Below are 13920 nucleotides of genomic sequence, written 5' to 3'. Positions count from 1 at the left end.
TAAAATCCATTTTATGTCTCCCTCGTAAAGCCAGTCAAATGAAACCTGGACTTAGTTTTCATCCGTGCACCACCGACCGTCGCCGACGACGTCGTCGTCGTCGTCGTCGTCGTCGTCGTCATCGTTGCTGGCGACGTCGGCGACGGTAGCGTTTTCCTTGGCTTTCCTTTTACTATGTCTCTTTCAAGATACTTTTCTGTAGTTATAATGTTCAGTATTAGAGAATTTATTTTTCGAGGATCTAACAAAGATCCTTTTCAAGATTGAAACGTTTTTACGCTTAGCCAATCAAATGGTATCTAAGTTTATTCATTATTTCATATCCATCCATATACAATATATATACATATATTGTCTATTTGATGTGAGTAAAGTACTGTAAATAATTAAACTATTTGTATGTACATTCATCGTGCATCTTCTTTGTATATCGTGTATTTATAAATATGTAGATTATAATTCGAGATATAACAAATATACATTTTTTTTTTTACATAATGTTTTTCGTAAGATAAATTTATTATCCCTATATCACTCGTTAAATTCTATGAGATAGGAGAAAAGCTTGGAATTCGTGAATGCATAAAATCTAAAAGGGAAAAATTTCTCTTTTGCACTGTGCGAGCGATAACTTACAAATGAAGAGCAGAACGAGATAGGCCCTGAGGAGCTCGGCCAAGCGAAACCTCGTCCGGTACTAAAACGTGGGTGCATCGTAAAACATCGTAGACACGCGTGTCCCCGAAAGTATCGTCGAGATAAAGGCTGTATCCGCTTTAACGAAAGAAATCGACTTCGGAACGGATTTTTGCTATCGTTTAAAATTATTTTCTCTTATATAAGAGAAAAAGATAAAGAAAAGAAAAGAGAGATAACATTTGCTCGTTTACTTAAAACATTAAAATTGAATGTTGATTCTTTTTTTCAAGTTGATGGAATAAGTTGGAAGGAAAAAAAACAAAGTAAAATAAAAAGAAAGAAGAAACTAAATATCATATTGTTTTTCTCTCTATTTTAGCTAATGATAGACAATGTTAAATCGAAGATACAAATACAAATTGTCACTTCCTCAAACGACCCTTATCGTGATAACTTTATTGACGACCGTAAAAAGTATTCGCGCTTGGACGTAAAACGACAGGGATTGCTATTCACGGTCAGGCATTAATTCTATCCCAACCTTTTAACATACCTCTCGTTCGTTCTTCCGAATATTAATCTCTTAACAGGCTATTCGATCTCGGCTGCTGGTTGCTACCTTGAAAGACAGATAGGGAAACGGATGTCACACAGGTTATCCTATGAAAACGACAGACTTCGAAATTCCTCATAACATTTGGAACTTTAACGCAAAATTGGCCCATTAAAATGTTACACATATTTAACCCGTCAACATTGCCGAAAGTATTATTTCCTTGACAGTAAAACCGAACGATCAACGATTACTTTGATGCAAGGGTGGTAAAGACAAGAGCGTGCTTCTCTCTTAGTTTTATCGTTATACTCTCTTAGCAGTTATTACGAAAAATGAACTTCTTTAAAACGAACGATTAACGTATATAAGTAGATAGATGATATGCACAGATACATATTGGCTTTTCATTTTTCCTTTGATACAAATATTTAAATAATAATTGAAAATACTAAAAATAAGAAATAATTCTCTTTTTCTAATCCTCTCACTCACACAAAAATACAAATTTATCGTGCCTACATCATTGAAGAGAATTCTTTAAGTGGACTTCGGAGTTGAATTGACCGTCGTAATTACAAACTCGTAAAAGTCCGATCAATGTCTGGCGAACATTCGAAGCTCAAGAAAAGAAATGAAGGAAGGAAAATAGCGAGTAAGGTTTAGGAGAGAGAGGCAAGCATTGGTCCACAGTTCATGATCCACTCTTTCTCAAAGCTGTCCTGTTCTCCCGATTGACCATGGGATGCCTCATAAAAGTATAATTTACAACTATCCGCCTTGCAATCTCCTTAGCTACGTGATCTTTAAGATGTGCATTCTTTCTCTCTCTCTCTCTCTGTCTCTCTCTCTCTTTCTCTCTACCTCTTTCTCTTTCTATTTATTTCCATCTTATACTTCTAACTTGTTTTACCTGTTCACAAAAGTTCATCAATATTTTCCATTCTATTTTAATATCAAGATAGATCGTTGAATATTGTTTTATTAAACAGATTCACGACAAACCAAAGAAAAGAATAATGATTTATTATCGAGAAAAAGAGAAGGTCGTTAATAGAATACTAGGGAAAAATTTTAACTGGCAAATTTTCTCATTGGCCCCTATACATACACATATATCTTATTTACAACCATAAATACACGCGTTAGAACAGAGGATTTTCTTATCCTTTTTATTTCCTATAAAGATGACTATCAAGATAGGAATTATATAAATAATAAAAGTGAAGAATCTTGTGCACAGGAAGAATTCTGTGAGACTTCGATGGCGATACAGTCAAGAACATGCGTCTTTAGGTGTGTCTTTAAAAATACCGAAGCTTTACGATGTTTGGGTTTCCTTTTTATGCGTGGGCAACATTTTCGTCACCCGTCCCTACTGTCTTTACTTATATACAAATACATTTATATATTATCTATACATTATCCGTGTCGTCGTTGATTTTCTGTTTTTCTGTCTCCTTGGTTTTCTTTTCTGCAAGACCAGGCGCTGATGCAACATGTATTATAAACATGAAGAATTAAGATATCAATTTTTAACGTACAGCTTTTAGTAAAATTAATTCTTAAATTAAATTAAATTAAATTCTTTCATTAAAATCAATTTTTATTTTTTCGCGACAAACGTGAAGTTTCTATGAAAATGAAAAACAAATAAAAAGGTTAGAAGTAAAAAAAGGAAAGATAACATTTCAAATAGTAAGTTCAAAAGTATTGTATAGTACAATAGATGTTGCTGCCCACTTTTCCAGTGAATCTTTTCCTTTAGATGATCTAGGCGGCTTCTAGAACGCGCTCTGACTTCTCGAACGATCGTAAAGGAGGTCTAAGGAGAAAGGAAGAAAGAAAGAGACCGAAAAAGAAAAAGAGAATGAGAGACATATACAAGAACGTATCTAAAATGAAAACGGGCAGAACGTTTCCGGACGAGGTGGAGACGAAAGTGAAGGAGGTTTATCGTTTCTCGGTAAAGTGCTTCGCGGCTTCTAACACCTCTTTGGCACCTTTCCACCTCTCGCCCGAGGCTGAAGGGGTGGCTCGTAAAATCAACGTGGATACTTCGAGTAATGCCTTTCTATTCGAGAAAGAGTGAGTTAAATTTCCGATTGAGGGCGAGATACTTATTTAAAGACAATAACCAAATATTCTCAAGAAAAGAGAGATAAACAGGTTGAATTGAATAGACAAATTTATAGATAGTGTTACAATTACTTCGTTTATATTATTTTTTCAAAATTGTACGTATTTTTGAAAGATTTTATTTCTTTATAAAGTTTTAAAAAGACAATATCAAAAAGACCTTTAATTATTTCTCTTTTTCATTTAATACACGAATTATGAAGGAATGTGTATGTGTGAAAGCTCGGTATATGAAATAACTGATACAGCAATGTTCCGAAGGATTTGTTTATCGTTTACTTCATGAAATTAGTAAGAGTTTGAGAATTCCTTTTATTAACGAGACGCACGTATCTTGAGTAAAGATCCCGGTGGCTTCGTCGCTCGTCTAAGGTAGGTAGGTACGTCGTATTTCATAGAAACCGGGCTGTATTTTCGCGCGTATGACTTTAACTGTCGATGCGGACTTCGCTTGTATTTCTTCTCAAGTTTTACTGGCGCTAGGTCGACCGCACCGAGCCGTAAACGTCATTCTCTGCTAAAGTCCCTGTACGGTTGCCTCCTCGATTTCCACCCTCAGCTTCTTCTCACCCCACGACCCCCCTCCAGATCTCATCTCTCCCTCTCTCTTTACTCTGTTTCTCTTTCTCTCTTGAAGTCTTTCTTTACCTTCCTTTTTCCCTCCGTTTCTTTCTTCATCGATTTGACCGACGTCATTGTTAAACTATTCTCCAATATAAGTCTTACTTATTGTTCCTTATTGAAAAATGTGTTTTCGAATTGGACATATAGAAAATTTAACGTACATAATACATTTGAAGATTTTCGTGGTTTGAATTTAGAAAAATTACAAAATCAATGATGTTTTTTTCGGTTTTCGAGGAAGATGTATAAGATAAAGAAAGAAAAGAGAATGAAATCGCGGGGGTCGACCGGAAGACGGCGCCCGTATCGTCTTGAGGCTTCATTAAGGATGCAATATGGCGAATTTTTTGTCGGGTAAACGAAGGGAGCGGAATACGCGTGAGAGAACGGTCGGTCGCTTTTAAAAAAGTTATGACGAGGTTTATGGGGGTTTAATTGTAGCCCGTGACTGTGGTTAGAAAGTAGTAAAACTCCTTTTGCCAGAAGATTCCGGCCTGTTACTATGCTACTTAACGTTCAGCCGACTCTTGCCCGAGACATACGGAGAAAGAGAAGAATTACAACGAACGGAGCGACTAAGAAGACTGCGACGATGATGAAGCGAAAAAAGAAGAAGAAAAGGAAACTTAAACGAAAAAGAAGGAGAAGTAGAAGAGAAGATGAAGAAGAGGAAGAAGAAGAAGAAGAAGAAGAAGAAGAAAGAAGACGTCAACGAAGAAGAAGAAAAAAATAAGGAAAGGAGACATAAATGGAGAAGAAGAAGGAGAAGAAGAAGAAGAAAAAAAAGGAGACGTGACTGAAAAAGAAGAACACGAACGAGGATAAGAAAATAAGAAAAAGGAGTAGAAAAAGAAGAAAAATAAGTAACTATGGCGGCTCACGCACTTTGGTACTGCTAATTATTGCTTGGTCTCGAAAATTGCATCCTCGTGAAATAAAGCCGACGTTCGCTATCAAGGTCATAGATATTGTTTCACTCTTTTTCACCCTCTTCCTTCTACTTCTATTTTTTTTCTTTTTATTTAACTTTTTATATTTCTCCCAATATTTCTTGTAAATATATACTACAATTTAACTATCAAAAATAAACCCTTTTCTTTAAATATTCCATGTGTATTCCTTTTTTCATAAACAACAAATGATTTTGAAGTCTCCAGATCTGTAAAATAATTAAATTTAAAAATCATTCTAATATTTTGTTAAATATTTCTTTTTTGCTTTTAACTTTAAATATTTTATCTACTACCATCAAGTTAATTATGAAATAATCACAGTCAATTAATCCCTATTCTTTCCTCATTTAGTTTATTTGGTATTATATATGTATATTTAGAAATTTCTAAATATTTTTACAATTATGGATAATGATATAATAAAATTATCATAGAGTATTAATCATGCTACTGTATTAAAAGAATAAAATATTATAATTTCATTATTATCCTTATTTTCCAAGGATCGAAAAAAGTGTTTCCGGAAAGAACACTATTCTATATGTATCAGTCTATTTTTAGATTTCACATTCCATTACAGAGTGCGTGCATTTAGATTGTAAATCATAATAAGTACAGATAGGACTTTTTAAATAATACACGATGTGTAATGCTTGTACTTTTACAAATTATGCACTGTAATTAATAATAATTAGTCGGTTATCTAATTATAACACTGTCAAGTGATATTTCAAGTATATAAGATAATAATACATATAAAAAAGATTTAAGTTTCTTAAGTCCATCATTATTCTTTAAATATAATTTAAATATAAAGATTTAATTAATTTAAAATCGTTATATATTATCATTCACAATTCCTGTTACCTGTATTTAAATATAAACGATCTTTCTTATTTTCTATTATTTTTTTTATCCGATTCTTAGTAATAGACGATATAAATTATCGAGAATATTTTTTTTAAGTTTCATGTAAACGTCCCCGTTTATCACGATATTTTTCCAGTCTACATTGACTTTTAGTTTCTCTCGTTTAATATTCGTCGCGTAAAATCGATTAATTTATTGCAGGAGAAATAAAATAAAGCGAAAATAGTGAAAGGGAGGGATGGGAGACATTGTGATCGCGAGTATCTTTATGATAGTGGTAAGAGAAGAACGAAATAAAGGAGGGGATGAGATGACAAGAAGAAAGTGGAAGACAAGAAAAAAAGAAGAACGAAGAAAGAACGAAAAAAGAAAAGACGTTGAAAAATGTGCTGGTGTATCGCATTTACGAGCGTCGTTAAGTTAACTCTGAGCAGCCTATCTGATTACATTGATGCTACTTACCACATAGTCATAGTTGGAACCCTTTGACGATCCGTCAAAAACCGGTCGAACAATTGAGACGATGATTTTCGAGTGATAGTTCGGCCTACTTGAAAAAGAACTTACGAGAAAGTGTCAAATAATCATATGATTTTAATTAAATTACTCCTAATCGCGATGAATATTATTTTCCACATTATAAAATTAATAAATAATTAAAAAGAAAACAAAAAAAAACTGAGAATAAATTTAACGAATAAAATAAAAATTCCATGTGTAAAAAGGAAAGGAAGTCGAAAAGGAAAAAAAAAGATCATAGCCATTAATTTTCTTCTCATTGCGCATACTACACGATTGGAGAAAGAAAAAAAATTGAAAAGATATTTGGAATATTTATAATCGTCATCGTTAAAATGGTTTACAACAACAAGGTCCGAATAGTTAACCCTGAAACGGCTTAACGTCGTTAATTGTTTTATAGATTAATAGCCGAGCGTACAATTATTCGCTACCAGATTCCGGATCGTTAGAAGAGTCATCGAGTTGAAGATAATACACCTTAGAGGCTTAGAAAATATACTTTCGTAAGAATTCTCTAAGATATTCTCTCATAGGGAGAAAGAGGTTGTTGTACTGCGTATGGATGCTTTTTAAGATCGTCTTTCCTTTTTAACGACTCTAATCGCTCGTAAGCTTTTGCAATCTGTATTCAAGATAACTAAGAGTGAGCAAGATGCTTTTATTCGTCCTTTTCATTTTCATATCTTTTTATCTCTCTCTCTCTCTCTCTTTCCTTCTCTTTCTTTCTTTTTTCTTTCTTTCTTTCTTTTTTTCTTTCTTTCTTTCTTTCTTTCTTTCTTTCTTTCTTTCATTCGTTCATCCTTTCGTTCTTTCTACGGTCATAGTAGTACAGTCGCTTAGCGATTCCAAACATTTTTAGGCCGCTTTTACGAGCGCATTTGTACGACGGCGACGACGACGTAGACGACGATGACGACGCTTGATACCTCTTCGACTTCAACGACTTTTACTTGGACGGATATACGACCGATAAATTTTAATTTCGTGCTTGATCCGCGAATCGCACCCCTTTTTCCTTGTGATACATCCATGCCTTGTAAAAACAATCTACCTAGTCTTAACTTTAAACATTTCCTTTTCTTTTTATTACTATTCTCTTTTACCAAAAACAATATTGCACTGTTTCTTTTTTTTTAATCCTTATATGAGGGATTGAAAAAAACACGAACAAAAATATTTTTATTGTATCGACTTAAACAGAATGATAAAGATGATGATTTTTATGATGGATTATAATCTCACTCTTTAAGCATTATTTTCATTTATGCAAATTATACATTGTTTCTTTTTTATAATTTTCTTTTCTTGATTATATTCCTTTTCTGTGATATTATAGTAAAATAAATCACGTGTTTTCCCAGTACATGTTGACATTGTGTATAACTTGCTGAACTATAGAATTATTCTCTTTAAATAGAACATCAATTCCTTTTATGCATCGAATGAGATTGATCGATTTTGTCTTTGTATAGGAAAATCTTTCGATGTGTAGCGTAGTGAAAATTTTAGAAACTTTATCTTTCTTTCGAACATTCTTTTTAGTTTAGTATTTTGTTTAGAATTTAAAAGTCTTCGAAATAACATATAAGTATTTAACAAATATTTTCGAGTAGAGAGTCTATATTCAGTTAAAATTTTTCAGTTAACTTTTATTCTAATCTGATTGTGAGTTAACGTTCCATAAACAAATTTTTTAATTGAAAAAATTAGGTTTTGGAAAAATATGTTTTTTTTTGTAATTTTGTAGCAGTGTAGATAGTAAACTTTTCTTGGATATTTTATGAAATTATAAGCAACGTAAGTTACGTAGTTATAGTGATTTTTGGCTGAACTTAGACGAAATATTGGTTCACGTTAAAAACAAAACAGTATTTCTTCAAAAAGAAAATAATGTTTTTTAATTATTGTCTGTAATATAATAATAAAAATGATATCGATAATTTTGATTATTAAAAAGTAAGAAGATTAAGAGAAAAGAAAGATATAGAAATTGCAGTTTCTTTTAATCCGTTTAATGAGCCAAGTAGTCAACCATCGATATGAACAGAGATGGGTCGGAAGATGGACAGCACTCGTATATTCGATTCTTTATGCTTTGATGAAGTTCTATCTCAAAAATTATATCTCCCTTCCTCTGCCTAATGTTTTTTTCTCAATCTTTATATTGCGCAGTCCAATTGTCGTTGGGATAATGTTCCGATTAAGGGTTTATTCTGGTTTATCATTTTGAAAAAATCAATTTTTTTTTTTTTGCATTTTTCGAAAGTATACATATGAAGAATTATCATACAAAAATTTTAGAACTATCCGAACAGTTTAAGTATATTATTTTGCGATCCAAATACATAGAGATATTACAGATACAGGAGACAAACAATCTGCGGTTGGGTAAGTGGAAATGTCTCTGCATGAATATAGCAGCAAAAAACAAAAGGTTGATGTTGACCTGACAAAAACAGAATTACTTGAAAGATGTTTAGGTGGCCACACTCAAAATAATAATGAGTGCTTCAACAAATGCGTTTGGACTATAGTGCCTAAACACCTATTTAATGGTAAAAAAAATTGTTGAAATAGCTTGTAAATTGGCATCTTGTATATTCAACGAAGGTTTTGATCCAATACTGAAAATAATGCACGTTTTGGGAATAAAACTTGGCCCTATCGCAGTCAACTACGCTAGTAACTGCGACAACACGCGTGTGCGCTCAACCAATCGTTTGAGCGGAAAATCTTTGATAGAGGCCAGGACACAACGAAAAAAGACTAGAGTGGAAGATAATGAGTATTTTGAAGAAGTAGAAGGCATACTGTATGGGGCAGGCATCGCAGAATAAGGTAAAGTCAGACTTTTTAAAAATTTGTTAAAAAAACTTTAAACGCGTTTTTCTCGAAACAACGTTTTTTCGGTTGGCGGGCATGATATCTCTAAAACTACTCAACCGATCCTTCTAAAATTTTAACCACGTACTCTAAACATGAATGGCTATCTCGCATGCTATAACCAAGTAAAAATATTAATTTTTACTATATTTTCTTTACAAAAAAGTGCGAAAAAAATCAACGATTTTTTTATTTTTCGAAAAATGGCCGTCATTTTGTTTTGTTTTCATAAAAATTGATAGTTTTAGCATACCCGATAGCCATTGTAATACTGAATTTATAACCGTTTAATTTTTTTGTTTTAGATCAACCGTTCTCAAATTTCGATGCCCGCCAACAGCATACCTACTTTTGAAGGGTTCACGTTTGTCAGCCATTTTGAATGTCAAAATATGTTAAAAACAATAAAAAAAAATTTTTTTCTCGTACTTCTAGAGTGTATTTATCATACCCTACAACTTTCATATGTATATGTATCCTACAAAGCCTAAAAAAAAGTCGTGAAAATAGCCTTTTTTTCGGCGTAAGAACCAGAATGAACCCTTAAAAAAAAAATTCATTATTTTAAATTTGCTCGAAATTTAAGCATTACGTGTTCTTGTTTCTTCTATTTTTTCCCGGAAATTTATCTCGAGCATGGGAAAGAAAGAAAAACTTGAAAGGAAGTCGTGTGGGATCGTTAAAAAATTGAAAAAAAAGAAACACATCCCTGGTAGACTACAATAGATAATTACAAAAGTATCGGTGGAGCCTCAACGTTTTGAGACTGGGATTCAGTTTGTTGCTTCAAGCGCTACTATGGTCTGACTACTTCTAGGAAAGAGGGCCATTTTATTGGTTAGAATCTGTTTAACGAGCACCAGATTTGCGATTACTATTTCGACCACGTACTTCGTCTCAAACAAAAGAAGAATACTTTAATTTGGATAATGAAAAAATAAGAAAGAGAAATACAGAGAGAAAGAAAGATAACATCTTTAAAAACAGTAATTGCACAGTTAAGAAAATCACCGTTTGATGATTTTTATAGCTTTGTGCATATAACTAAATACGAAGTATAGATATATTGCACTTTCAATCATTTGTTATAAAATAACAGATATCTGCCCATTAAACTACAGTATAATGCTATGACAAGCGTCACAAGAAACTGTTTCTAAGCAAGTGATTGATGTAGTTAGTATAACTTATTGATAATTAAATAACTTATTGAACTTACAAAGAGATTTCTATTCTAATATCTATCTACATTTATTTTAAAATTATGATCTCCGTAGATACGAGATGGTGCTCCGTATTGAGTTTCAATTTTATCGGTGTAGCGTATACGCAATTTCCGTACCAATCAACATAGTATACATGAGCCGCTTATTTTGAAAGTGGCCTACCTCCATTTATGTTCGAATCGAAATACTGAAGGGTTTGTGTTTCAATGCAATGAAAAATATACGTACAAGATACTAACGAGTTATACTGCTTAAGTGTATCTAAAGGCTTTGTTTATATTTCCTATTAAAATAGTGGCAATTATTAAGCAAATAATATGCGTTTTCTAACCACGAATGGAGTTAGGCCATTGTCAATATCAACAATTTGATTTGTTATGAAATTTCGAAGGGACTTAACTTCATTCAACATAATTTAAGATGCTTCAAATTGAAAAAAACAATACTCAATTTATTTATCATACCTTTAAAACACTTTAAAAACATAATTTATACGATTCAAAAAATTTTTTTACTACATAACGTACAAAATAACAAACATAACCTACAAAACTATTTACTACTCATTAACATTTTGTGTGTGTGAAAAGGATTTGAAGAAATCATGATGTTCCGGTGGTATATATCATTATAAGTCAATTATGTCCTTGAATTTTGCTATTGTAATTTGTCTGATATTTTATATAGTGGTATCAATACAATATTTTCGAATTTTATTGGTTTACCCCGACGTGGTAATAATTTCAGGACTTAAAAATTTTCTTTCTCATTCATTGATGTCTTATAGAAAATTTTATACGGTTCATTTCTGACAAAACGCATCCAACATATTTTTATCAGTTTATTGATTCTTCATCAGAATTCTTTACCCTTTTAAAAATTTCGTCTTCTAATAATTTTGTTTATACAAAATTTTCTTTTCTCCTTTTATTTACAATTAAGTATTATCATATTTACTCGAAATATAGCAACCTCAAATGTTTTATTAATACATTGCATGAAGTTGTACAATAACCTGATGCAACCGGAAAATAATAATTGACGAATGGAGTTATGCCACTTTTACAATAAACTTTTCATCATTTTGTTGATCGGCAAATTTTCTTATTACAATATCTTCATGATTTTAAATACGTATATATTTGTAACAAATTGCTTCAGAATGAAAGGATCATGTAAAAATGTAACTATTACGGTAGCTAACTCGATGTTTTTAGAAAATGAAGTTAGGTTACTTTCAAAATAAGCGGTCCATATAACAAAAACTAATATTAAACTCATAAAAAATATTTTCAATTGTCTTGCAACGAAATTGAACCATTTATAATGTTTTATGAATTTATTTGGAGATAAAGTTTTTTTGCGATGCAAATAGTTAGATGTCATCGTATACGTAACACAAAAATAATAAATTTTTTTAATTAATTATATAAATTTCATTATCTGATCGACATAAATTATGAATTGATAAATATAACTAATAAATTTATAATAGTATAAAATTAAAATTAAAATCTCTTTTAATTTTCTTTAAATTTTGTGACACTTTCTATAATAGCGCAAAATCATTTAAATAATCTTCTTTGTCGTAGATTTAATTTGTTTCAACTAACATTTCCGATATCATAAAATCGTGTCGTCAGATGAAAGAAGGATACAGATGTTCCTTCGGAATATCCTTGAAAGAATTTCAATTCGGATGAAAAAAAGTCTCGTGAAGGGAGACAGAAGCACGCGATTCCACTTTCGAAGAAACGTAAAAATCACATAAAATGTGATATAATAACCAATTCGGCGCGGCGTTTTTGATCATGTTCGTTCCATTGACAGATATCACACCTATTAAATGTTTAAAGCTACGGAGCAATCGTTTTTGTCGTTGATAGACTTTTTTTTACTATTATTATCTTCGATGAATATTACTAAAAAATATTTTTATAGGTATATCCTTAGAAAAGAAATAGGACGTCCCACCATGATGTCTCGATAAAAAAAAAGGGTAGACATTTCAAATTTATGACTCTCAAGTATTTTTTATTAATTTGAACAAAGAACCATTTTAGACATGTTTAGTAAAAATATTGTTCTCTCTAACTTTTATATTATCTGTAGAATTTAATTTATATGCCGATAAAAGAATAACTTTGCATTAGAAATATTGATTAGAAATATTGATGCAAATGAATTCTTATTAAAAAAAATATAGAAATATTTACCTTTCGATTAATAAAATAAAAAAATAATTAATGTGTGGCCTCCTCCTTGCGATAAAAGTGAATCTCATATTATCACATGGGAACTATTTTTCATTTCAATTGATTCACATATACAGTCATGAGTTTTCCTTAAAATTATACATCGTGTAATGCTTATTAGATTTTTTCTGGAGAACTATTATTATGATGTGTTTAGGTCGAAGAAAATTTCATATATGACAATGAGCCAGTCTAAAGGTGAATTTTTAAAAGAATAGGACGTCGATATTATACTCCGTGTATTATTATACTCTGTGCTTTGAATAATCATTCAAGCTATGTCACATATGTCATAACTATTGATACACATACACCACACACTAACAGTAAACAAGACTCCTAATGACAATATAAAATCATATAAATTTTAAAGAATGACAAAAAAATATTTAGTAGAAATGATGAATCAAAATGTATGGTAAAAAAAACATCGTTTTTGAGAGATCATAAAATCAGCTATGTAAATTAATCCTCTATGGGCCAAATTTTTTTTTCAATACAAAAAAATTGAGGAAACGAAGAATCAGCAATTATAAACATATATATGCAAATGAAAAAAAAAATTTTTTGTTTAAACAATTTTATTGCAGTATATTTACTATGTGACTTTCAGGTAACAACGGCCTATAATATTCGCACTTCTGTGTATGAAAACTTAAGCGTAAAACTCAACGAAACAGTTTTCACTTGACGTTACACATAAATAAATATAAATATACTTCATCTTTTCGCACGTTTTTTGATGGAAGTATTGTACTTGGTCTTCTTTTTATATTCTTTATAATTTTTTATCTACATTGGTGGAAAAAAGACGTCCTCTTTTTTTACGGATTTTTTTGTACTCCTGACATAGACAGGATGCACACAATTTTAATTTTAAATGTTATTAAGTTATATTGATTCCTGGGTCCAACAGAATGCAATGAACAGTTTTGCTTATATAACAGCTAAGCATTGACCACCGGTCTAAATTATCTATTTTTTTCGTAAAAATTTATCTTTTTAGAATCTTCGAATCTTTCCTCAAATAAAACTGATAAAAATGGTCAAGAATTGTTTGCTGCAACGAATTCTTCAACTATTTCCAACATTCGATAGAACAAAAAAGCGTGATCCTAAATATACAGAAGATTCCTTTATAGGCCAATGTTACTTCAAAGTAACAGAATTTTATCATGAAAAAAAATTTTTTAAATGATATTTGGAATGCGAAAAAATTAATTTTTATGGATTTTCAAACTCAGAACTACTATATA

General features: G+C 31.3%; 1 protein-coding gene across 3 annotated transcripts in view; it reads right to left on the bottom strand.

Moving 5' to 3' along the window:
• dsx (transcription factor doublesex) overlaps nucleotides 1-13920 on the bottom strand; it is a 78128-nt gene that overhangs the window by 4427 nt on the left and 59781 nt on the right. The gene's annotated exons all lie outside the window — the stretch shown is intronic.

The sequence above is a fragment of the Polistes dominula genome, unplaced genomic scaffold, assembly GCF_049000335.1.
Source record: "Polistes dominula isolate Pdom_NZ unplaced genomic scaffold, Pdom_raw_medaka contig_20, whole genome shotgun sequence".
Lineage (NCBI taxonomy): Eukaryota > Metazoa > Arthropoda > Insecta > Hymenoptera > Vespidae > Polistes > Polistes dominula.
The sequence above is the reverse complement of the archived record's forward strand: the minus strand, read 5'-3'. Positions and strand labels throughout refer to the sequence as shown.